Source organism: Canis lupus, chromosome 19 (genome assembly GCF_011100685.1).
Source record: "Canis lupus familiaris isolate Mischka breed German Shepherd chromosome 19, alternate assembly UU_Cfam_GSD_1.0, whole genome shotgun sequence".
Lineage (NCBI taxonomy): Eukaryota > Metazoa > Chordata > Mammalia > Carnivora > Canidae > Canis > Canis lupus.
In genome coordinates, this window is record NC_049240.1 from 21,857,679 (window position 1) to 21,885,029 (window position 27,351).

At 40.2% G+C, this 27,351-nt stretch overlaps 2 long non-coding RNA genes and 1 pseudogene across 3 annotated transcripts; 2 read left to right on the forward strand and 1 right to left on the reverse strand.

Moving 5' to 3' along the window:
- The first annotated feature begins 675 nt into the window (after positions 1-675).
- LOC111091128 lies at positions 676-26,279 on the forward strand. The gene is made up of 3 exons (XR_005374006.1): positions 676-789; positions 24,011-24,147; positions 26,145-26,279. It is a non-coding gene; the product is annotated as an uncharacterized LOC111091128 (long non-coding RNA).
- On the forward strand, positions 20,814-21,258 carry LOC100687725 (annotated as a pseudogene).
- LOC119864465 lies at positions 25,786-26,577 on the reverse strand. Of its 2 annotated transcripts, none has more exons than XR_005374005.1 (2): positions 26,313-26,577; positions 25,786-26,211 (listed from the first exon to the last, which is right to left on the reverse strand). It is a non-coding gene; the product is annotated as an uncharacterized LOC119864465 (long non-coding RNA). The 2 variants fall into 2 exon arrangements; XR_005374004.1 differs by having other exon boundaries at positions 25,786-26,165; positions 26,313-26,575.
- Between the last annotated feature and the right edge of the window lie 774 nt (positions 26,578-27,351).

The window sequence follows — 27,351 nt, forward strand, 5'->3', positions numbered from 1 at the left end:
TTCCAGCTTAGCTCATGCATTCTTTCTCTAGAAAGTTTCTCCTGTCTGCCTTGGCATATTTACCTGGGAGGTCCCACCAAACTTTCACATTCAGTAATCTAGTACTCATCACTTGGCCTTATAATTTTCTGCCTTCTTATTTGCTTCAACTTCTGTCTGACCTCCCGAAGGGTCAGCACAGAGTCTTTTATTTATTACCTAGCATAGAATCTGGCATAAAGACCCAACAAATAAATGTTTGAATAAATTTTTGAATTATGGAGAATGGATATATTCTATCTGGTTACAAACTGTCCTGCACTGTTTTTTTAATTCATCTTGTGCTACCTTTGTCTCTCTTCTGTTCTGTGGGGGCTGGTCTTCCAGTCTGGCACAGTGCTAGAAACAGAGCATGGCCTCAGGAGCTAAAGTGCTGAATTGGGCTGAGCTGCACTGTCTTCCATGCCAGTCAGTGTAGCCTCAGCAGGGTGGGGAGACATAATCTCCTCCCTGCTTTTCCTCCAGGACTCAGTCCTGTGGAGCCAGAGGGTGGAGTTCAGGAAGGAAAGCCGGTGCTTCCATTTTTTCATCTGTCAGGTGTTGTGGCCCCACCTGGTGAATCAGCCCAACCAGAATGGGCTTAGTAAAGCACGTGTTGGTGTTGCAAATACCCAGAGGCACTCTCCAAACTTCACAAAGCCTCCCTCCCTGCCCAGTCCAGGCATGTTCCCCAGTTCCCTGCAGAAGGCACTCTGTTGGAGAAGGCCACACCTTGGTTTACTTGTGTTCCAGGACAGCTGGACCTAAGAGGTAAGAAAGGCCACATGTGCTTCTAAGAAGGGAGACTACTCTTGTGTCTAGGAAGAGACTTTTTGATGAGATTCGGATGGGAGAGTAAATTCAGAGTTTAGATGGTCCTGTTACTGTTCAGCCTTCCCTGCCATGCCCTGCTGTGCCTGGGTATGAAGGATGTGCCAACCCACAACCCATTGAGGTCATGGCAGGGAGCAAACAGATCCTGTATAAGTATACTTGATCATTGGATATATTTTCAGAATTTTAAACTGTGTGTTACAAACTGGGTATACATGTCAATTTGCTATGGATGTGATTGTTTTCTGTAAAAGCTATTTATTAAACTAAACTGAACTTTAACTTAGTTACACAGAAATTACTGTAATGGTGTTATCTACATGCTTATTCCTGCTCTTTATTTTACCCACTGCCCACCCAGAACAGTTGCTTGATTTCTACATGTATAGTGATCAGGCAGGGCTTATGCACTCCAGATATGATCCCTGCAGAAGTGAGATTTGAGATTTTATGAGGAAATCTGTTTAATGAAATCTGAACCCCTAAATTGCAAACTAAATCTAGGTGTGGCTTTCAGTCCTTTTTCATTAAAGAACCACTGAGGAACTACCTGTAGGGGGAACAGGAGGACAATATGAGGGGCGTAGTCCTGCCCCCAGAGGGCACCAGAGGGCACTTCTGAGGCCAGGGCTGGGAGTCCTGGGACAGAGAGGAGATTCTATTGTCATTCATATCCTTCTGGTTCATTGCTTTGTTTGCACAATGAACCATCTATTGCTTTTCTAATTTTTAGGAAAAAAAACACTCTCTTCTGGAGAGGAAAAACTGGTGAGAATCCTTAACAATTTCATCCAGTCCAGGTTTTGCTTCTTTAAAGGTCCTATTCTGTGGCTCCCTGCATGGCCCCCCTGTTGCATGGTGTCAGGTTAGCCAATTCACAGCCTTTTGGGCAGATTAACCTCAATCTCTGTGTATGCAGTTGTTTAAAGTATCTTCCATTAGCTTCCTTTGTGATTCTTTTTCTGGCCAACCTAGAGATTACAATATGGATTTCTAAAACTAGCTTTATTGAGGTATAATTTGTATATAATAGAATTCACCACTTTTAAGTGTAATTTGATGAGTTTTGACAAATGTGTTCAATTGTATAATTATCCCTACAATCATTATACAATCATCATATAGAACATTTCTATTCCCTGAAAATGTTCCCCTCTGCCCCTACCTAGTAACTCCCCTTCCCATGACCCCAGTAAACATGGGTGTGTTTTCTGCTACTTCAGGTGTCCTTTTCTTCTAGAGTCTCACATAAATGAAATGGCAGCTTAGGTGGCCTTTGGTGTTGGGCTTCTTTCACTTAGTAGAATGCTTTTGAGATTCAACCATGTTGTTCTGAGTGTGAGAAGTCCATTCCCTTATTGTGGCTATGTAGTGTTCCATGATGTCACTGTGTGATTATGCACCAGTTAGTGGACATTTGGATGGTTGACAGCTTGAATATTATGAATTATGAATACATCTATTGGAGCATTTGCTTAAAAATCTTTGTGTGAACATGTGCTTCACTTTTTTTCAGTAAAAACATAAGAGTAGAGGAGTGCCTGGGTGGTTCACTTTGTTAAGTGTCTGCCTTCAGCTCAGGTCACAATCTCAGGGTCCTGGGATTGAGCCCTGTGGTCCTGCTCCCTGCTCAGTGAGGGACCTGCTTATCTCTTGCCCTCTGCATGCTTATACCCCTTCTCTCTCTCTCTCTCTCTCTCGTAAATAAATAAAATCTTAAAAAATAAAATATAAGAGTAGAACCACCAATCTCATGGCAAGTGTGTAACTTTATAAGACACTACCAAGCTCTTTCCCAGTGGCTATACTGTTTTATACTCCCATCAGCAGTATGTGAGAGCTGTGGTTTTAATTTACATTTCCTTAAGGACTAAGAATGTTGGGCACTGTTTCATGAGTTCATTTGCCATCTGCCTAATCTTCTTGGTGAAGTGTATGTTCATATTTTTTGCCCATTTTTTTTATTGGGTTGTTTGTCTTACTACTGAGCTATAAGGGTGCTTTATATAGTCTGGATATAGTGCTGATCAGATGTATATTTTTCAAATATTTCCTTCCAGTCTGTGGCTTACCTTTCCATTTTTTTAACAGTGACTTTTAAGCAGTAAAATTTTTAAATTTGAGCAAAGTTTGATTTTCACTTCTTTTGCATGTTGTACAAGCTTTTTAATCCAAGATCATAAAGATTTTCAAGAGTGTTATGGGTTAGTTCTAACACTTAGGTATATGTCTATATTGAGTTAATTGTATGTATGGTATAAGGTAGAGGGTTTTTTATTTTGCATTTTTGCATATGATTATAGTTCTAGTACCATTTGTTAAAAAGACTAGTATTCTAGGGTTTGGTTTTTTTTAAAGATTTTATTTATCTATTTGAGAGAGAGAGAGAGAGAGAGAGTACAGGAAATGGGGAGGGGCACAGGGAGAGCCAGACTCCTCGATGAGCAGGGAGCCCGATGTTGGCTCCATCCCAGGACCCTGTGACCATGACTTGAGCCAAAGGCAGTTGCTTAGCCAATTGAGCCACCCAGGTGCCCCTAGGGTTTGGTTTTTATATAGTCTTTTTTGATTTGTTATTAATCTAAAACATTATAAAAATATAGTACCTCATATATATGTTAACAAATGACCTTTTGTTCTTTCTCTTTTTCTGGAATACTTGAAATAGCAGTCTTATAATCCCTTGTGTGTACAGAGCCATTTGTGCTGGCAAATAGGAGAGATTTTATGTAAAGTAGACAGGGAGAGCTTCTTATTTGTTGTAGTCCAAGCAGAAACCATTATTCTAGCAGCAGTGACTCAGGAACATTACAATACTTAACTATGCAGGGATGGCGTGTGTATATGGGAAGGCAACTGATGTTCATTGAGCACATACTATATTTCAGGTACCTAATTTAACCCTTACAACAGTATGAGGTGAGAATAGCTATCTCATTTTGCAGATGGCAAATATGAGGCTCAGAAAGGATGGTTAACTGACCCACAGTAAACATTTCAGAGCTTGGAACTTTTTTTTCTTTCTGTTATACTGCCTTCACCAGTACTGGCGATTTTCATATTTTACTATATTAACTGTGTGTGTGTTCTCCATAGAAGGAGAATCAATAGAGTATATAGAGATGTATATAAGAGGAGATTTATTATAGGAATTGGCTTCTGTGGTTATGAAGGCTGAGAAGTCCCATGATCTGCCATCTGCAAGATGGAGAACCGAGGGAGCCAGTAGTATAATTCAGTTTGAGTCTAAAGTTCAAAGAATTGGAGGGCTGATGGTGTAAGTCTTGGCCTGGTTCCAAATAACTGAGAGCAGGGAGCACTGATCCCCAAGGGCAGGAGAAGGTGGATGTCTCAGCTCTACCAAAGAGAGTGAATCCTCCCTTCCTCCACTTTTTTGTTCTATTTGGGTCCCCAATAGATTGAATGATACCCACTTGCATTGGTGAGGCCAGTCTTCTTTCCTTCCCATTTAATGCTAATAATCTCTTCCAGAGACACCTTCATAGATACGTCTATAAATAATGTTTCACTAGTTATCTGGGAATTCCTTAGCCCAGTCAAGTTGACACATAAAATTAACCACCATATTAATGATATTTTAAAAATACTTATTTATTCATTTATCCATTTATTTGAGAGAGAGAGAGAGAGAGCACAAGCAGGGGGACCAGCAGAGGGAGAGAGAAAAGCAGGCTCCTTGAGGGAGCAGGGAACCTGACGTCAGGCTCAATCCCACAACCCTGGAATCATGACCTGAGCCAAAAGCAGGCACTTAGCCAACTGAGCCACCCAGGAGTCCCCACATTTATGATATTTTAGAACGAACTATCACTTACCAAATGAAGGTATATTTGGCAAACAAAGAGAACTCAGGCCTCAGGGTAAAAGGGTACGAGCCTCTGAAGTCCAAGTTACAGACCAGAGACAATGAGGGTAGATGTCTGCATCAACAGCAGCCAGAATGAACGGTCCCCAGCTCCATATGGATCCATACTGGTGGCCGGCCACTCATGCCAGGGACTGGCCACTGGTTCAGTGGAATTTAAGTCTGCATGGAAATAGTGGCAATCATCCTCTAGGGTGATGAAAATTGAATAAGATAGCACAGGTAAAATTTCTATCATTTGGTAGGAATGAATTAGCATTAGCCTGTTGGCCCTGATCACCACGCTAGGGGAGGACAGAGGAATGTAGTTCCTATAGAATTTCAATGAAAGGAAGAATATAAGACACAGTGAGCTCTAGAAATGCTAGCTCCCATCCTCTAATGCTACCGGATGAAAATATTTCTGTGACAGTGCACTTCCAGCCCATCATTGAACATGGCTCTGTTTTTTAAACCACAGCACACGCAGGAAAATGTATATACCATTTGCTTCTATGAAACAAAAGACATGCAGTGTTTGCATAAGTGATAGCTGGTTACTAAGTGAGCTGAAGCTGCTAACTGTGAGTCTAGGAATGTTAGCCTCCTGCCACAGAAGATCTTGCTTTCCATTATGGATGTATGGGACCTGAAAGGCCGCAGGTCAGGGTGAGCAGGTGTGAAGGTCACTCCACCCAGAAGCAGGAGGCATAAACATTTCCACATTGTTTAATTTTTCCCTAGCTTCAGTTGTGTTAATTTTAAAATTAAAGAGGAAAAGACCCAGTATTTGTTGAATATCTACTATTTGCTGGGCATTTTACACCTATTTTTTTCATTTGAGCACAAACATACATACATGATGTAGCATTTTTTCCTTAAATCTTACCGATAAGGAAACTGAAGTTCAGGCAAGTCTGATACCTTTACCCACAGACATAAGGCTAAGTGGTAGTTCTTTCTAACAACAGGATCTTTTAATTTTTCTGAGACACCATGCTGCTACTAATTCAAAATTGTCATAATAGTACACAAATTGTGAAGAACAAATGAGTTAATGAATGCAAAGTTTGCATGCTGTCAAGTACAATGGACCTATTTTAGCTGTATTTTTTTATGTTTAAGTAACTAAATGAACCTTTATATTAACTGTACAGTAAACATGCCAGAAGAAATATAGAAGTCCAGGCAGAATAGAGGGCTATACATGTGCATGCTAAGATTAATATTTAAATATGTAAGTAGGAAAAACTGCATTTTGTTTGTAGTATGGTTGTTTCATATTATCCACATTTTTCTCCTGTACCATGAACATAAAAATGCTATTATGCCCCCAGATAAGAGCCCTGGGTGGGCCAGGAGCATGGACAGATCTTTTGAATACAGTCCTGGATATGAATATAAGACATACATGTAGCCAAGTCCTGTGCAGCAGGGCCACTGGAGCTAAAGCCCATTCGAGCACAGGGCAGCGTGCTGCAAGTAAACATGCACTTTTTCAAGTCCTTCTGCAGGCCTGGGAAGGAGGCCTTCCACGGGTATCAGCCCAGGATGAAAGAAAATTATCACTTTCCCAGATCAGGAAACTAATAGTGGAGGAGTGAGTCAACCCTGTATTTGTCTGTATGTCCCTTGTGCCAAGCCCAGAGCCTGGCATGGAACAGAGACTTAACACAAGATGGCCAATGAAAGAATTAAAAATGAAGGAAGGAATACAAGATTGTGGATTTAGGTCTGGGAGAGTTCATGAGATGGCAGCACTGAGTAGATTGATGAGTTGGTCAGAGAGAAGAGAGAGACCTGGATTCTCAGGTGGAAATGATAGGACTCTGATTGGGCAGATGCTTCAAGGCCTCATAGGGAGCCAGAACACACCCATGACAAGAAGGAGTGTGTGAAAAACAGGGAAATGATAGGCAATAAAAAGCTGCAGACTGAAGCTGCTCCTTTTTATGTACTAAGGCAGAAGGATTCTGCAGCTCACACAAACACACTCCTGGTGGAGCCAGGTTTAAGTGATAGGACAGATGTTAGCTACTAAGAGCACTATATTGGACTGCCAGGCTACAACAGAGCATGGGTTCAGTTTGATGTGAGGGTGTGCCAGAAAATTTCCTCTCAATCTCAAAAATATACATATATCTCATATTCACAATTTTTCCCCGATTCATAGAATTCTTTACCATAGCTACATCTTGCACATAACCCCCTATAGCTCAGAGCCAGTGAAGGAGTGTCCGAGCTTTGCCACATTTGGAATCTTTCTGACTTCTGCCCCAGCTCACTGCCTTCCTCTTCTGCTTTGAAGCATATGACTACTTTGGGCTTGCCAAAGTAATCCAGGGTAATCTCTTTATCTTAATTTTAACTGATTATTAATCTCAATATCTGCAAAATCATTTGTGTCATGTAATTTATGTATGAACGTGATACTGGGGGCAAAAATTTTGCCTTCTGCACGCTCTTGCCTCCAACTCAAAAGGGGGGATCAGAATTGATAACAGGGAGTTAAGATACAGTCTAATTATTGCTACAAGAAGAATAAACACAGTGCTGTGGTGTACTTAGGAAGTCTATTTGAAGCAGGGGCAGCTTCCTGGAGGAAGAATATCTGATGTGATGGATAGAATTTAACAAGGGTGGGAAAGTCCCAAGCAGAAAGAATAATGCTATTCTGCTGCACAGTGGCTCATTGTTGTTGGCCTATGGAATTCACTTCAGGGAGCCTGAGATACAGGGCAGTGAAAGGACAGATAAGAGAGCTGCCAAAGGCTCTAAGCAAGGAGCTGAGATGATCAGATTTTCATTTTAGAAAGGTTGTCTGATAGTACTATGGGAATGGACAGGACTGTATTTAAAGAGGAGGCTGGCAAACTAATGAGACTGTTGCGGTAATCCAAGCAAGATGATGATGGCTTGAAAAGTAGAAATACCAGTGTGAGGGAGAGAGGTGAATGTGATACAATGTGGGATTGAGCATGAGAAAGTACCAAGTTATGAGTGATCCCTGAGTTCCTAGCTTGGCTGACTAGATGCAAAATGGCACCATTTCACAGAGACTAGAAGAGAGACAGAACAGTGGAAAGCATGAGTTCAGTTTTAGAGATATTTAATCATTTGAAGTGGCTATGACAATGAGAGGTGATGTTCCATGGATAGCTCTAAGATAGTGATAAGGTTTGGAGGTCATCAGTGAATGACTGGAAACATTCTTGATGTTTCTTGATGTGGAAGGGAGGAAGAGGAGCCAGAGAAGGAGGAAGAAGCAGCAGGTATAGAAGAAGGAAACCCAGGTGGGTATGGTGGCTCAAAGCCAAAGAATAGAGTTTCAAGAAAGAAGTTGAGGTCAGGTGCTCTTGAGAGGTCAGGTTAAATGAAGACCAAAATGTGCACTGGATTTAGCACCAGCAAGGTCACACTGGTGATCTATTAGAGTAATTCCCATAGATGGTGGGCAGGATCAGGTGGTATTGCATTAAAGAGCGACACATAAGGGATGACTCAGTCAGTTAAGTGGCTGTCTTCAGATCAGGTTATGATTCCAGGGTCCTGCTCAGAGGAGAGTCTGCTTCTCCCTCTCCCTCTCTTGCTCCCCTTGTTGGGCTCTCTCTCTCTCTCTCATAAATAAATAAAATCTTTTTTAAAAAGTGACATAGAAGGTAAGATAAGGAGAGTAGCGAGTAGCTGGAGGGAACTAATGTCAAGAAAGTTGGGAGGACAGAGGAATATTGAAAAAGAAAACCAGAGCCAGGGGCATCACAAAGCCAGATTTCAGGTTGTACTACAAAGCTGTGGTCATCAAGATAGTGTGGTTCTGGCACAAAAACAGACACATAGATCAATGGAACAGAACAGAGAACCCAGAAATGGGTCCTTAACTCTATGGTCAACTAATATTCAGCAAAGGAAGAAAGAATATCCACTGGAAAAAAGGCAGTCTCTTCAATAAACGATTCTATGAAAATTGGACAGCCACATGCAGAAGAATGAAACTAGACCATTCTCTTACACCAGACACAAAGATAAACTCAAAATGGATGAAAGATCTAAATGTGAGACAAGAATCCATCAAATTCCTAGAGGACCTAGGCAACATCTTTTTTAAACTTGGCCACAGCAACTTCTTGCAAGATACATGTATGAAGGCAAGGGAAACATAAGCAAAAATGAACTATTGAGACTTAATCAAGGGATTCCTGGGTGGCACAGCGGTTTAGTGCCTGTCTTTGGCCCAGGGCGCGATCCTGGAGACCCGGGATCGAATCCCACGTCGGGCTCCCGGTGCATGGAGCCTGCTTCTCCCTCTGCCTGTGTCTCTGCCCCTCTCTCTCTCTCTCTCTCTCTGTGACTATCATAAATAAATAAAAAAAATTAAAAAAAAATACTAAAAAAAAAAAGAAAGAAAGAGACTTAATCAAGATAAAAAGCCTCTGCACAGCAAAACAAACAGTCAACAAAACTGAAAGACAACCTACAGAATGGGAGAAGATATTTGCAAATGACGTATCAGATAAAGGGCTAGTTTCCAAGATCTATAAAGAACTTATTAAACTCAACACCAAAGAAACAAACAATCTAATCATGAAATGGATAAAAGACAGGAACAGAAATTTCACCAAAGAAGACGTAGACACGGCCAATAAGCACAGGAGAAAATGGTCCGCAAAACCACAATGAGATACCACCTCACACCAGTGAGAACGGCAAAAATTAACAAGACAGGAAACAACAAATGTTGGAGAGGATGTGGAGAAAGGGGAACCCTCTTGCACTGTTGGTGGGAATGTGAACTGGTGCAGCCACTCTGGAAAACTGTGTGGAAGTTCCTCAAAGAGTTAAAAATAGAGCTACCCTACGACTCAGCAATTGCACTACTGGGGATTTACCCCAAAGATACAGATGCAGTGAAAAGCCAGGATGCCTGCACCCTAATGTTTATAGCAGCAATGTCCACAATAGCCAAACTGTAGAAGGAGCCTCAGTGTCCATTGAAAGATGAATAAAGAAGATGTGGTATATAATTTTTCTTTGTTTTTTTTTTAGATTTATTTATTCATGAGAGACACAGAGAGAGAGGCAGAGACACAGGCAGAGGGAGAAGCAGGCTCCATGCAGGGAGCCCAAAATGGGATTCCATCCCGGGTCTCCAGGATCATGCCCTGGGCTGAAGGCAGTGCTAAACCGCTGAGCCACTCAGGCTGCCCAAGATGTGATATATATATATATATACATAATGGAATATTACTCAGCCATTAGAAACAACAAATACCCACCATTTGTTTCGATGTGGATGGAACTGGAGGGTATTATGCTGAGTGAAGTAAGTCAATCAGAGAAGAAAAATCATTATATGGTTTCACTCATACGGGGAATATAAAAAATAGTGAAAGGGATTATAGGGGAAAGGAGAGAAAATGAGTGGGAAAAATTAGAGAGGGTGACAAAACATGAGAGACTCCTAACTCTGGGAAATGAACATGGGGTAGTGGAAGGGGAGGTGGGTGGGGGGATGGGGTGACTGAGTGACAGGCACTGGGCAGGGCACTTGATGGGATAAGCACTGGGTGTTATGCTATATGTTGGCAAATTGAACTTTAATTTCATATATATATAATCATAATATAAATATAATATATATAATTATAATATATATATATAATATATATAATAAAAAAAGTTGGGAGGAGGACTTTACTTTAAATGAGAGAATGAAAATTATGCTTAAGTGCTATTGGGAGAAAGCCAGTGGAAAGTTGAACTTACAGAAAAGACAAGATTGTCATTGGAGTTTGGAGGGCTCACATCAGCAGGAGAAGGTGTGACTGGGAACACATACAGGAGAAAGGGAATGGGACTGAAAGTGTACTTGAAAGGAGGAAGAGATGAATGACACTTAAGGGAATGTAAAGGAGGAGACAAAATTTGAGGGTACTCTTGAGTGACAATGTTGTCTCCATTAAGGAGGTGATCAGATCACCTGGAAGAGACAAGTAAAAGATGTGGAGCAGGAGAATTGGGTGGCAGGAAGGTCTGAAGTAGCCTTGTGGAGAATGAGAGAGTAATTACTGGAAGAATTGCAGAGCAACAGTAAGCACCCATGTCTGAGGAGCCACAAGGGGCTTGTTGTTCCCACTACATCTGCCTGAGTGCACACTTAACAAGGTGGGCCTTGGCCTGGGGCAAATGAAAAGATTTTCGTTAGGGCGATAAAAACAGATTTTTAAGAAATTTTAAAGTATAAATGCAAGACACATTATTTATTCCTTATCTTTAGTGATCATCTGGAATCCTGTAATTCACAGGGTTGGGTAGATGGCTCACAGCATTACTAATTTATCACATTGAAGATCATGAAGCAAGGCTCTCCAGGCATGGCCAATTGTTAAGATTCAGAAGTATAGCATATCTCTCCACTTACGTGTCTTCTCTAGTGTCCTTATTTTTTCTTCATTATTGAAAGATATTTTCCCTGTCTACAGAATTTTTAGTTGGCAAGTTATTTCCTGTAAGCTCTTAAAAAATACCCACTTTCTTCCACTGCCATAGTTTTAGATGCAAAATCAACTGTCATTCAAAATGTGTTTGCTACAAGAGTATGTCATTTCTCTCTGGCTGCTTTCAGGATTTTTTCTTTGTCTTTAGTCTTCATAAGTTCAATTATACTGTTCTTGGCATGGAATTCTTTCTATTTATTCTACTTGGAGTTTGCTCAGCTTTCTGAGTCTTTGTAAATTTGTATCTTTTGCCATATCTGAGAAATTTTTAGCCATCATTTCTTCAAATAGTTTTGCAGTGCTATACTCTCTCTCCTCTCCTTATGAGACTCTGATGATACAAATATGAGCTTATTTATTATGATGTCACATATCCCTGAGACTATTAATATTGCTACAGTCTCTTTTCTCTCTGTTGTTCAGATTGGGAAAATTCTATTGATCTTTCTTCAAGTTTATTGATTCTATCCTGTATCATCTCCCCTCTGCTTCTGTGCCTAGCCAGCATATTTTTTTCTTTTTTTAAGACTTTATTTATTTGACAGAGAAAGAGACAGAGACAGAGAGACAGAGAGACAGAGACAGAGGGGAGGGAGAAGTAGGCTCCCTGCTGAGCAAGGAACCTAACTTGGGGCTTAATTCCAGGACCCTGGGATCATGACCTGAGCCAAAGAGAGACACCCAACTGACTGAGCCACTCAGACAACCCAGATTTTTCTTTCTCTTATTATATTCTTCAGTTCTATAATTTCCATTTGATTCTTTTTCATTAAAAAGAAAACTATTCCCTATTTTTTTCCTGTTTTCTTGTTTTTATTAGTTTCCAGAAAATTCATAATTGCTTATTGAAGCATTTTTATGATGGCTGCTTTAGAATTTTGTCAAATAACTGACATTTGGGATCCCTGGGTGGCGCAGCGGTTTGGCGCCTGCCTTTGGCCAGGGTGCGATCCTGGAGACCCGGGATCGAATCCCACGTCGGGCTCCCGGTGCATGGAGCCTGCTTCTCCCTCTGCCTGTGTCTCTGCCCCTCTCTCTCTCTCTCTCTCTCTCTCTGTGACTATCATAAATAAATTTTTAAAAAAATTTTTAAAAAATAAAATCTTAAAAAAATATATTAAAAAAAATGACTGACATTTGATTCATTTTGGTGTTGGTATCTGTAGATTGTCTTTTCTCATTCATGTAGGGATTTTCCTGGTTCTTGGTAAGACCAGTGATTTTCAGTTGTATCTAAGACATTTGGATATTATAACACTCTGGATCCTATTTAATCTTCCTTTAGTAGTAGGCAATACCCAGTTGAGATGTACTGCTAGGGCATGGTGGATGTGTAATGTTAAACTTCATACTGGGCCTTGACAATAACAGCCCAATAAAAATGGAGCACTGACTGACATTGCCTCTTTCTGTACAGGAAGGGGAAGCAGAGGGCTGACTCATACCACACTGTTGCTTCAGGGAGGGGTGGAAGCTTAGGGGTGATGGCACCAGAGAAGAAATGGGAAGGGAGGCATGAGGAGGGATAAGCAAGCCAGCCTTTCACCAGCCTTTCCACCTATGTGATGCTGGGTTGGGGTAGAGTCTTCGCTGGGGGATAGGAGGTAGTAGTGAAACATGGTGGTAATTACCTCCTTCTCATTCTGCCTTGTTAAGTCTGATTGTTATTGGTTTGGGATTGAGGTTCAGCACCCTGCTGGCACTCTGATGGCAAAGGAGTCAGAATACCACCTGCTTCCACTGAACAGGATATCTGCCTTCTGCTGGGGTCACTGACATTGCCCACTAGGGGCAATACCCACAGATGAGAAAACTGGAGCATCACCTCCTTCCTGGGAACAGGTGGAGTATCTCTGAGCACTCACCCTGCTGAAACCAGAGTGAGATGAGACAATGTGGTTTTCACTGGTGTTTGGCTGGAACAGGGAAGGTGTTGCCAAAAAGGTATTGTTTTGTGAGGCTACCCTTTTCCCGGACCTTTCATTAGGGCAGTTTTTGTTTGAGCCTATTGTGAGCTTAGGTTTACAGGTTCTTCAATATACATGTAAGCAATAAGAAAGCCAGTGGACTCATGTCATTCCTTAAGTCTAGAAGGTCCTAAACAGCCACCTTCTTCTTCCCACTCTTCAGAGACTTACTGTCTTGTTGTCTTGTGCCTACAGTTATTTAGTTGTAAGGGGGAGGATGTGGGAGCAATGAGGCTGCTCCATCTTTGGCAGAACCAGAAGTCCTTTAATGTCTTCCAAGAAACTTTTAAATTGAAACTGAAATTTTGCATTTAAAGTAAAAATTTTTTTCCATGAAGATTATGGACATATATTTATATATATTCTTATGTACTAAGGTATTTGATGTTGTGTTTATAAAAATATGTCTTTTTTACAAGAAAGGATCAGAGAAAATCTTCAGAAAGCCACAAAATAAGTAATAAAGTGGCAATACATACATATCTATCAATAATTACTTTGGATGTAAATAGACTAAATGTTCCAAACAAAAGACATAGGGTGACAGAATGGATTAAAAAAAAATAAGTCCTATCTATATGCTGCCTACAAGAGACTCATTTTAGACCTAAAGACACCTGCAGATTGAAAGTGAGGAGATAAAAAAAAAAAACCTATCATGCAAATGGATGTCAAAAGAAAGCTGGAGTAGCAATACTTATGTCAGATAAAATAGACTTTAGAACAAACACTGTAACAAGAGACAAAGGACATTATATCATAATAAAGGAAACAATCCAACAAGAAGATATAACAATTGTAATTATTTATGCACCCAAGATATAAGCACCCAAATGCACAAACAGTTAATAGCAAACATAAAGGAACCAATTGATAATAATACAATAATAGTAGGGGACTTTAACATCCCACTTACATTAATGGGCAGATCTTCTGAACAGAAAATTAGTAAGGAGACAGTGACTTTGAGTGATACACTTATACAAATGGATTTAACAGATATATTCAGAACATTCTACCCTAAAACAGCAAAATACACATTCATTTCAAGTGTACATGGAATATTCTCCAGAATAGATCACGTTAGGCCACAAAACAAGTCTCAACAAATTAAAAATATCAAAGTCATACCATGCATCTATTTCAACTACATGGTATGAAACTAGAAGTCAACCATAAGAAAAAATCTGGGAAGACCACAAATACATGGAGGCTATATAACATGCTACTAAATAATGAAAGGGTCAACCAGAATATCAAAGAAGAAATAATAAAGTAAATGGAAACAAATGAAAATGGATGACATTTTATATATATATTTACATATATATATACATATAAATTTTTATATATTTACTCAGCTAGAGAACTCTTACTATGACAATGGCAACTATTTCTCTTATTTATTAATTATATTTCCCCCTTATTCATGTGAGACACAGAGAGGCAGAGACATAGGCAGAGAGAGAAGCAGGTCCCTGCAGGACCCTGGGATCATGTCCTGAGCTGAAGGCAGACACTCAGCCACTAAGCCACCCATGTGCCCTTATTTATCCCCTTTTTAATATTTATTCAGTCATTTATTCCTATCAGTATAGGCTTATGGATAATTATTCTCTCTTTGGGTTATAATTCAATAATATGGTTATCTTGTTACTTAAATGATTCCAAAATGGGGAGAATTGGCTTCGTAATATTAAGTAATAGTAGTATAAAGCAGTATTAAGTCCTTAAATACATGAAAAGCACACTTGCTTTATATATTTATGTCTACTTTGATTTCTTTGATTAGTACTGATTAAAAAGCCATGCTGATGAAATATAGCATATAGGTCCTAAATTTTTTCCTTAGATTTATACGTAGGGATATAATTTTTGGCTACGATTTTTATAATTCAAAAAATGCTATTTTTTATTTCAAATTCTAATTGTTCATCCCTAGTATATAGAAATACAACTTATTTTGTTTCTTGACCTTATCGTCTTGAAACCTATTAAAACCTCCTGTTAATTCTAGGAGGGTTTTTTTTTTAATTTCCTTTGGTATGTTCTTTTTTTTTTTAAGATTTTACTTATTCATGAGACACACACATACACACACACAGAAAGAGAGACAGAGAGAGAGAGAGGGGGGCAGAGACACAGGGAGACTCCATGCAGGGAGCCGGATGCGGGACTCGATCCTGAGACTCCGGGATCATGCCCTGGGCCGAAGGCAGGCGCTTAAACTGCTGAGCCACCCAGGGATTCCCCCCTTTGGAATTTTCTATGTAGAAAATCGCACATAGACTATTTAGTTTCTTCCATTTCTTCCATTTTAATCTGTATTCCTTTTATTTCTTTCTATTGTCTTATTACACTGGCTAGGACTACAGAGTTCAGTATTGAGTAAGAGTGATAAGAGAAAACACCCTGGCCTTGTTAAAGACTTAGGGAGAAAGCATTCAATTTTTCCTATTAAGTATGGATTTAGCCTTAGGATTTTTTATAGATTACATTTATCAAGTCCAGAACATTTCTTCCGCTGTTTGCACTCTTCATTTCTGTGTGTAGACCCAAGATTCAGCCTGCTATCATGTTCCTTCTGCCTGAAGAAGTTTTAACATTTCTTATACAGTAGGCCTGCTGGAAATTAATTCTTCAATTTTTGCTAGGAAAATCTTTGTTTTTCCTTCATGTTTGAAAGATTCTTTTGCTGGATATTTTTTTTCTTTCAGCTCTTTAAAGAGGTCACTCCACTGCATACTAGTTTCCATGATTTCTGATAAGATTTTTGCTCTAATTCTTATCCTCGTTTGTCTCTATTATTGTGTCTCTTTATCTGCTTTGAAGATTTTCTCTGTCTTTGGTTTTCTGCAGATTAAGTATGATATTCATACATGTGAACTTTTTTCTTTTATATTTATCTTACTTGAACTTTATGAATTTGTAGCTTAATATGGTCACTTATTTGAGGAAATTCTTGGACTTCTTATTTCAAATATTTTTTTCTGCCTTGTTCTCTCTCTCCTCTCCTTCTAGGATTCTAATCATGACATGTGTTAGATCATTTGGTATTAGTCTTGGAAGTTTGAGTTTCCTATATCCCTGCAGATGCCCGTCTCTCATATTTTGGGCCAGTACTTTGCTCTGCAACCTCAGCTCTCAGATGGCTCCAAAAAATGTTGTGAATTTGAAACTATTGCTTTTTCATTTTAAGAGTAAGAGTGATGCTCCTTTGAGCTCATTTGTATCACAAGGCAGAAGCTGCAGTTAGAATGCTGTCTTGGAATATGCTAATCCAGTCATATGCCTTCATTTACAAATGAGGATGCTGAGGTACAGAAAAGGGAAGTGAGTTGCATAAGTCAAATTCTCATCACAATGAGAGTCACTTACTTTTTACCTCTCTAAGCTGTGGTTAAATGCCTATTTCCCATTGGAAAGGGATTCTAGACTAGTTTCTCAGGTGATTCAGTTCACCATTTAGAGTAGTCCATGGGGAAGGAGAAAAGGTTTCAGAGGCCAATGTGAGGGCATGCAGCCAGATAATAGGGTGCCTTTAGTAGGTGCCCAGCAGTGAGACATTAGAGTCTAATAGAGAAGACAAGTAAAAAACTACAGTAGTTTTCTGACTGGCCCAAGTGACTCTAAAGATAAACCACATCACGTCTTAAACTCTTTATTGGCTTCCTCTCAACTAAGAATGAGATCCAAATCTCCAACACACCTACAAGTCCCCACAGTATCTGGCCTTTACCTCCTTTTGCCTTCCGCCATGAGGTCACAGTGGCCTGTCCTATTGGATCACTTGAGCCAAGGTGTCTAGACCTGTGAGTTATGCTTTTTCCTTGACCTAGAATGCTCTCCTCCCTAACCCTTTCCACAGATGGTTCCTGTTCAGCTTTCAGGTCTCAGAGTAAACACTTTCCCTAATCATTCATTGCCCCTTGGCTTTTATCCCTTTACAACCTTCATCTGAATTTTTAATTATGCACACACATGTCCTTGTTTGCTGTTTGTGTGTCTTTGGGGGCAATGGCAAGGTCTACTTGATTCACCTGTATACCTCCAGATTTTGGTATTGTTGAATAATACTGATGATTGCAGCATTATGTGTTATGTGAGAAGGTGGAGATGTACACCTTCTGGTGGGTACAGAGTAGGTAAATATGCCCTCATCTGACATAGAAGAAGAAATGAAGAGTGCTAAGGACCCATCTTGCTACCAAGCCCCTCAGGGACCTTACTTGCCATCAGTAATGGCCTACTTTTACACTTCTCCCCCTGGCACTTATGAAACTTCATCTCTCATAACACAGTTCAAAGGGAAGCCCCCGTGAGAACTTCTTCCCTCTAAAATCATTCATTTTCATGTGTGTGTATAGTTTTTGTTTATACTGTTGGTAGAGCATGCAGCACATTTCACACTTGCTAGTTGCCTAGCTGCTTGTTCCTTTGTTAGTTTAGAACTCCTCTGATAGAGGATCCCTGAGTGGCTCAGCAGTTTAGCACCTGCCTTCAACTTGGGGTGTGATCCTGGAGTCCCAGGATCAAGTCCCACATCGGGCTCCCTGCATGGAGCTGGCTTGCCTCTCTTTCTTGAATAAATAAAATATTTTTTTAAAAAAAAGAACTCCTCTGGTAGAAGGGGCTTTGTTTTGTGTGTCTTTTATTTCAAACCATCTCTGGTACATAACAGTTCTAGTAAATGGCAACTTCTTCTAGAGTGTCTTATGGTTTGTTTCCCTCTCTCCTTTTGCTCTTTTCCCCCTTCCCATGTGTTCATCTATTTTCTTTCTTAAATTCCATGTATGAGTGAAATCATATGGTATTTGTCTTTCTCTGTCTGACTTATTTCACTTAGCATAATACACTCTACCTCCAACCACGTGACCATAAAAGGCAAGATTTCATTTTTGATGGCTGAGTAATATTCCACTCTAGGTATATGTGTGTGTGTGTGTGTATCACAGTCACAGCTACATATATATATATATATATATATATAATCACATCTTTTTTATTAAATGGCAACTTCTTAAGTGGCTCTGAATCCAGAATTTTGGCAAATGCATCTGTACTTTCCCAGAAAAATCAGACAAAGCAGTAGATTGCTATAGGGCCTTTGAAAATAAAAAGTGTCTGATTTATGTGGAAATTCAGGCTGAGCATATAGAATGAGGGCTAATTAAAGGAAAAGGCCATTTAGGATTCTAGAATATTCTTTTTTTTAAAAGATCTCATTTTTAAGTAATCTCTACACCCAACAACGGGGCTTCAACCCATAACCCTGAGATCAAAAGTCACACACTCCACCTGACTGAGCCACGCACCCCAAGATTCTAGAATATTTTTAAGTAAACATAATAGTAATACTTCCAAGATCATATTTAACTCCCATTGATTGCCTAAAAGGACTTTCCAGATAGAAGAAATCTTGTCACCTAACAAATGAGTAAAAACTAAGTGCATGTAGTGCATGTAGGTACAGTGAGGTAGAAATTGCTTGAATCCTTGGGCAGTGTAGAGAATACATTTGCCTTATAACTTCATCAGTGGGAACAACTGACCTAAAATCCCATGCTTTTAGAGAGTAAAAAAGGTAAATATGATCAGATCAGGTCCAAACATCACGGAGGGGTAGGGAATGAGGTTGAGTAAGTGAGCGGCTCTGTCCATAGGTAATAGGGCAGCTTGCTTTAAAACTGAGGGAGCTTCTAGGGCTCCTCAGACCTCCCCAACTTTCTTCTTTTTCTGTCTGTCTCTCTACAGCCCCACTAAATAACTGTCACTGCATTCTGTTCATTAATTCACCTGACAAACATTTACTGGAAAACCTTGCCCAACTGTGTGCCACACCCTGAGCTGTGACTGAGGAGTCATCAGGTGCTCCTTGAGCAACCAGAGGATAGACTGCAGTGGGACTCACCCTCCCTCTTGTCTGAGGCCTCTGTGAACTGCAGTCTAACTCCAATTATTTGAATAAGAGTTTCCTTTTGTTAAAACACACACACACACACACAATGTTTCTTTACTCAAGTAGAGTAGTAAAATATTTCATTTCTATAGTAAAATACATTCCAAATTGGAAAACTGAAAAAATAAGATGCTCTGCCTCTGCTGGCACAAGTCTAATATATACAATAAGCAGGAAATGTGTGTGTAAATCTGGATGTACCTTTGAATATTATGCTTGGGGGAAATGATCTGTGAAAATAAAATCATAAGATTTTCAGATCTTTAGCCACAGAATTGAAACAGCCATCCATTGCATGGTGATCCTGTGTGATTCTGTATCCCTCAAATACTTACTTTGTGTTTACTCTGTACCCCCGGAACAGATGCAGCAGGAGATGATGTGTGTATGACACAATTTATGTCCCCAAAGTTTTTGTGACCAGTTAGTTGTGAAAAGAACTGATAGAATTTATATTCCACATGTATCATAGAGAAATCAATATAACTTAGAGTGGCAGAAGAATATTTAGAATTTTTGGAGGGCTCTAATTTCCTTCCTTCGTCTTTCTTCAAATCCAGTAAGATAAGTGCACTCAGCCTTATGGCAGCCACTGACAGAAATGTGAACTCAGACAACTGAGAAAAATAGGCCTATAACCCAGACTCTACTACACTAAAAAGACCATGAGCTTTCTCTGGAAAGCAACATCGTTATATGTGACACAGTGCTTGTGTTCCTTGCCAGTGTTGTGCTACACATGCCTACTGGTAGACAACATGGAAAACTCTCATGTGGGCTAAAACCAAGGGGTCAGCAGGACTGTGTTCCCTTCCAGAGGCTCTAGGAAGAATCATTTACTTGCTTTCTCCAGCTTCTGAAGGCTGCCCACATTCCTTGGCTTATGGCCCTCCCTGAATCACTCTGTTTCTGCTGCCATTATCACACCTCCTTCTCTGACTCTCCTGCCTCTTATTTTTCCCCTAAAAGGATCCTCATGATTACATCAGGCCCACCCCAATAATTCAGCATAATCTTCTCAAGATATTTAACATAACCACATCTGTAAAATCCCCTTTGCCATAAAAGGTAACTTTGACAGCTTTCAGGGATTAAGATATGGATATCTTTTGGGAGAGATGGACATTATCCTGTCCACCATACTCTAGAAGAAATGATAGGAAAAATCTTTGTGATCTTAAGTTGGAATGAGTCTTTAAAATTCAACACATGACCTACATGACCTACAAAAACGAATAAATTAGGCTTCATCAAAATAAAAACTTTTCACTCTGCAAATTAAAAATAATTATCAATAAAATGAAAAGGCAAGTCATAGACTGGAAGAAATGTTGCAAAAGATATATCAAACAAAAGACTTATATCTAGGATCTGTAAAGTAGTCTTACAACTCAATAATAATAATACAACCCAATTTTTTTAATAGGCAAAAAACTGAAAATTGAAATGCTATTTCACAAAGATGTACAGATTGAAAAAGCATATGAAAAGATGTTTACATCATATGTCATTAGGAAAATGCAAATTAAGACCACTTCACACCTACTGGGATGGCTGTAATGAACAAAGGATACCATACCAGATTGGGCAGGGCGGGGAGGGTAGGGGTGGGGGGGGATATGGAGCAGCTCACTGTCATATATTGCTGGAGCAGTATAAAAGGGAATGGGGATTTTTTGGCGGTTGCTGTTGGTTGGGGCCGTCCCGCGTCTAAGGCAGGAAGATGGTGGCCGCAAAGAAGACGAAAAAGTCGCTGGAGTCGATCGACTCTAGGCTCCAACTGGTTATGAAAAGTGGAAAGTATGTGCTGGGGTACAAGCAGACCCTGAAAATGATCAGACACGGCAAAGCGAAACTGGTCATCCTGGCCAACAATTGCCCGGCTTTGAGGAAATCTGAAATAGAATACTAGGCCATGTTGGCCAAAACTGGTGTCCATCACTACAGTGGCAATAATATTGAATTGGGCACAGCATGTGGGAAATACTACAGAGTATGCACACTGGCTATCATTGATCCAGGTGATTCTGATATCATTAGAAGCCTGCCAGAACAGACTGGTGAAAAGTAAATCACACAAAATTTTTCTTTAATAAAACTGGTCAGAGCTTGTTTTAAAGAAAAAAATAAAATTAAAATAAAATAAAATAAATAAAATAAAATAAAATAATAAAATGAAATAAAATAGAATAGAATGGAATGGAATGGAATGGAAAGGAAAGCCATTTGCCATTCCCTAAGAAATTAAACATATAGCCCTTCCATATGATCTAGTCATTCCATTTCTAAATATTTACTCAAGATAAATGAAAGCACACATCTATACAAAGACTTGTACACGAATGTTCATTGCAGCTTTATTTGAAAAGCCAAAAACTGGGGGCAACTCAAATGTCCATCAGTAGGTGAATGGATAAATAAACTGTGCAATCTCTATACAAGGGAATGTTACTCAGCAATAAAACAAATTATTGACACATGAGACATGGATGACTCTCAGAATAATTGTTCTGAGTGAAAAAAAAAAGCCAAACCAAAAATATATACAGTATGATTCCATTTTATGGAATTCTAGAAAATGCAAATTAATCTGTAGAACCAGAAAGCAAGTAAAGATCGCCTGGGTATGGAGGAGGGTGGCCAGGGAGAGGTGAGAAGGAGATGAGAGGAAGCAAAAAAGCATAAGGTAACTTTTGGAAGCAAGAGAAGTGTTCATTATCTTGACTGTGGTCATGGCTTCCCAGATGTACGTAAAAACTTTAATTGTACACTTGCAATATGTACATTTTATTTTATGTCAATTATACCTCAACAAAGTTGTAAAAAATTAAATAGTCAACAACAACAACAAGGAGCAATCAAGACAGAAAACCGGAGTCCTGGGTTTGGTAGTGCAGAGGTCACTAGGGGCTTCTGCCAGAGTGATTTGGGTGAATGAACAGATAGCCAGTCAGACTACAGTGAGCAGAGTGAATTTCTGTTTCTAGAATTTTTGCAGATTGTGTATTGCCCAAAATGCTCACTGCAACAAAAATACACAGAAATGATGCGTATATTTATGCTCTTAAGCAAACCATTGCTGAATCTACACACAAAAAAGAGAAATTTCCAGGAAAAAAAGGAGAAACCCCAAAAGAATGAAATATGGTGGTAGACTGAAACCATAATATACCAGTGATCACAATAAATGCTCACTGATTAAACTTTGTAGTTAAAAGTTAATGAAAGGGGCATCTGGGTGGCTCAGTCAGTTAAGCATCTGCCTTCTGCTCAGGTCATGATCCCAGGGTCCTGGAATCGAGCCCTGCATACCATTGAGCTCCCTGCTCAGTGGAGGAGTCTGCTTCTCCTTCTGCCCCTCCCCCACTCATGCTCCCACTCTTTCTCTCTCTCTCTCATAAATAAATAAAATCTTTTTAAAAACTAAATAAAAGTGACTGAAATAGATGGGATTTTGAAAGCCCAGCTACATGTGGTTTATGAACAATATACTTAAGGAGCATAGATTGAAAATAAAGGAATGGAAAAACTAGGAAAATAATAACCCAAATTAACCCATATTAGAGAAGATGGCTTTGAAAGCAAAGACCTTTATTAGGGATAAAAAAGGTTACTATGTAGCAAGAGAGCCACTCACCAGGAAGGTATACCATCATAAACTTGTTTATGCACCTACTAACATAATGCTGAGATATGTCAATCAAAAGGTGACAGAGTTAAGAATAAATTGACAAGTGCACCACCTTTGTGGTTACATTAAATGTTAAAATCACCCTTCTCTTAATAGCAGATGAAAAACTGGTCAAATTACTGAGGATTAACAGTATTAATTAGGATTTAGCAGTTAACAAGCTTGAGCTAATGAACACTTATCAAACCCTGCATGATCTTATTAGAGAATACATATTCTTTTCAAACACACAAATCATGGGGGCAGCCCAGGTGACTCAGCAGTTTAGCGCCGCCTTCAGCCCAGGGCATGATCCTAGAGACCAGGGATCGAGTCCCACATCGGGCTCCCTGCATGGAGCCTGCTTCTCCCTCTGCCTGTGTCTCTGCCTCTCTCTCTCTCTCTCTCTCTCTGTGTCTCTCATGAATAAATAAATAGAATCTTAATCAATCAATCAGTCAATCATGGGTCAAAGAGCAAATCATAATGGCTTTTAGAAAAAAAAAAAAAAAATACAGGAGAAAGTCCAAACACCTTGCCCTAGCGTTTGAAGCTTCATATAGTTACAAAAACATGACAATTAGGAAGTGCCAGGACTGTGACAAAAATAGTTTCTCTGCTTAAGAACATTCAAATTTGACCCACCGCTCACTCTCACAAAAAATTTAAACAGGGATCCCTGGGTGGCTCAGAGGTTTGGCGTGTGCCTTTGGCCTATGGTGTGATCCTGGAGTCCCCGGATCAAGTTCCACATCGGGCTCTCGGCATGGAGCCTGCTTCTCCCTCTGCCTGTGTCTCTGCCTTTCTCTCTCTCTCTCTCTGGCTCTCATGAGTAAATAAATAAAATATTTTTAAAAATTTAAACAAAAAGAATACTTTTGCTTCTAGATTTAATCCCTAGGCCATCCCTCCAGGGTAACCATGGAATTACATGGATTCATGCTGAGAAATTACTTGAGGATTACTCCTATGCCAAGTCAGGAGGAAAAGATTCTTTCTTTAGAAGATTTAGAACCTAATATTCAACCAAATCAAATGCTTTTTTAAAAAGATATGTGCTCTTCATATTTCAGCATTTGTACACTTTTAAGGAATTTTAAACCTGCTATACCAGTGCACTTGCAGAGACAACACCAATTTTGCAATCTGGAAAAATTATTTTTTGTATTTTTCTGCAATTTTCTTTTATTTTCATTGAAACAGAGTGAGACCTCTTGCCCGAATAACCTGGAATTTAAAGAAAGGCTTGATCATTAAGAAGACCCAGCCAGGGAGTCCAGTACCTTGGCGTTAGTCCATCCCCTTATGGGCAGTGTTCTGGGAGGTGATACTGAACAGAGGTAAGCACAGGAATTTTGGGATAATCATTGTCCAGAGCATTGGCCTTTTGGAACTTGGGTTTTGGAACTCTCTGGGCTTGAAGCATGTGAGTATTGATGCCACTATGGGTCTATAAGTTTATGTCGAGCTATGTCTGGCTAAAAGGACTGCTCACATGTTCTATCATTGGGGTGTCAGTTCCTGATTTCATAACTCAGTTGGCAAGATGAGGGAGTGGACATGCTCCAAAAGCAGCACTCACTGAACAATAGCTGTAGGTGGCCTTCATTTTCTCTCCTTCCCGGCAACAGGCCTCTGTGCTTGCCAAGGCATGTTCACATCCACATCTTGCTCATCCTCACAGGGCTGTGGGTGACCTGGGAGTGACCAGAGTTTGCCCCTGTGTTCCTGCTGGGGAACTTGGGAAACCCTGGCTTCCTAGCTGGATATCTCCCCCAAATACCACACAGCAAGCACACAGCACTCCTTTCCAAATGTTTTGATTTTTAATGTTTCCTTTCATATTCCGGACTGACTCCTACCTGCCTTGCAACAAATTTGAAACTATACTATCATATTATTCCTGATGTTCTGAATCTATCTTGTGTCTTAAAAAGCTTCATATTGCATGCTTTGGTGTTTGTCCATTTTTCTCCTCTCAGTTAAGGAGTAATGAAATCTCTTATGACAAGTCCTAAGAAACGTGCTTAGGAATGGCTGGCTGAATGAACGGCTTTTGTACAAAACTTAATGTGGAGGAGCCTTAGCTAAAAATGGAGCCAATTGCTTGTTCCACTCTGGTCTAAGGAGTCTTTGGGGAGTTTGGTGATTGAAAGAAGGGTGTAGCATTATCACCTCATTCAAGGCATTGTCTGTCCAACACATGCTACAACCATGATACGTGAATGAAACTCAAATACTATGCTGAAAGCAAGAAGCCAGACCCTGAAGAATACAAACTGCATATTCTGATCATTTGAAACTCCAGAAAACAGAGATCTAGACTGTATGGTAGAAAACACGTCATTGCGAAGTAAGAAGGACAGAGGTAGAGAATGACTAGGAAGAGGCAGGGGCTTTTCTTTGAGAAATAGAAATACTCTAGGTTTTTATTGATAGTAGTTACATGGGTGTCCACATTTGTCAAAATACATAGGTCCATCTATTTTAAACAGATGCATATAAATTTATATCTCAACAAGTTGATTAAGAGATGTGTAAGACAGGGGTACCTGAGTGGCTCAGTTGGTTTGGCATCTGACTCTTGATTTCAGCTCAGGTCATGATCTCAGGGTTGTGGTATTGAGCCCCGGGTCAGGTCTGTGCTTAGCAGGCAGTCTGCTTGGGATTCTCTCCCTCTCCTTCTGCCCCTCCCTCTGTTCACTCTCTCTCTCTCTCAAATAAATAATTTTTTTAAAAAAAAAAGAAATGTGTAATGTCAAAAGGAAAATTTGCAAATACTTGAACAATTCTCCATCTTTTCTTCCTATTCTCAAAGCTGTCTTAGGCACTTATAATATCATGAAATGTGTTTAAAATTCAATAATTCTTTTTTTTAATTACTCCAGCAAACCTAACTCAGAAAACATTTCTAAGTGTAAGAGTCTTGACTTTAATCCAGTTGGTTATGTAAGAATAAACAACACAAAACAAACATATATTAATTTGATATTTACTGCTGCAAACATTAGGCAGAGATATGCTTTTCACCATGACTCACACAACATATTTATACTTACTTAAACTGCACATGCTCATTTGTCCTATTCTGATTTTTTAATAGAATTGCTTTAACTATGTGCTACATTTTCTCCGTACTGTTTGGGTTTGGCTTCATCGCTTGTTTTCTGTGTTAATAAAAGGTAGCTCTTCATATTTACCTCTCTTTTCCTAGGCACACATGGGGAACTAATAAGATGTTTCTGAGCCTTCCTCCTTCTGACAAAGGCTGGTGCAATGTAACATGAGTGCAAATGTCCTGAGGCCTTGTCTGACTCCTTTCTTCTTGCCCTTGCAGACTCCAGAGCCAGGTGTACACCTGCCAGGTGAAGACAAAATTGAAGATAAGCAGCTCCCCACTTCTCCTGCAGAACCAGAGAAACAGGCATGGAACCAGGAAACAGACCACAATGACTTTGAGACACTGTCCCACCAGAGTGAAAGTCATTCAGACACAAAAACTGACCCCTTTGAAAGTGCTTCCGACACAGAGTCCCTGCCTGGTGACCTCGCTGGGGGAATCTGCCTTCCTCTAAGTGGTACCTCTGTGGACAGAGAAGGACACTGGCGATGCCCTGACATCCCAGCACCCAGACCTCCTCAGGAGCAGCATTCAACTGGTGTCCCTGGGCTTGACCCAAAGGAGAAACTAGACTTGTCCCTTGACTTCAAGGAAGAGTCCTACAAAAGTGGGTTCCAAGACTTTGCTGTAGAACCTGGAGAAGAGAAGACAGAACACCTCCAGGACAATGGTGTTCCCAGCCTAGAGCAAGAGTCTTGGCTGGCAGGGTCTCCTCACCACACAGCGAACTGCTCACAGGGTACCACAGGCAGCTACAGTCTCCAGCCAGCAAAGGTGGTGACTGCACAAGACCTTAGGGGATTCTCTATTTTTTCTCTTCAGAAATCCAGGTCTGAAAGTTGTCTGGGCATCCCAGTGGCCTGGCCCTTCCTTCACTGGTGTTGTGAACTGGGCCAGAGCTGGCCATATATCCACACCTGGGCCAGGGGACCAGGGCTGCCTTACAGAGGTCCACTACATAGCACAGCCCCTCTGGGAGCCAGGACAAAGAAGGGAAGTACTCTAGGTCCTGAGAACACAGACTTGCTCTGCCCCCAGCCCTACTCCGACGCCCCTTGCCAGCTTCCTTTAGGGACATCTTGCCTTCCACATGCCAAGCTTCACCATAGTGCCCCAGAAAATATTAATGACAAGGACAGGACATCCCCAGAGTACTGCTGTCAGCACATGGGGACACTGACCAGGGCCCATTCCCTAGCAGTGTTTCCTATAGGTTACCCTGAGAATCCTCCTAAGCAGAACTTTGTGAAATTTGGGACTCATTTGAAGGAAGGAACCAAATCAGAACAAGATCCAAGAGCACAAAACCCTCTTCACCCTGTTCCCACCCAACTGTCTCCTTTGCCTTCTGCTTCCCAAAGGAAGGCCCCTTTCTTACAGGATCAGTATAAACTCAGGGCTCTTAGCTGGAAGAAGGCCTTTC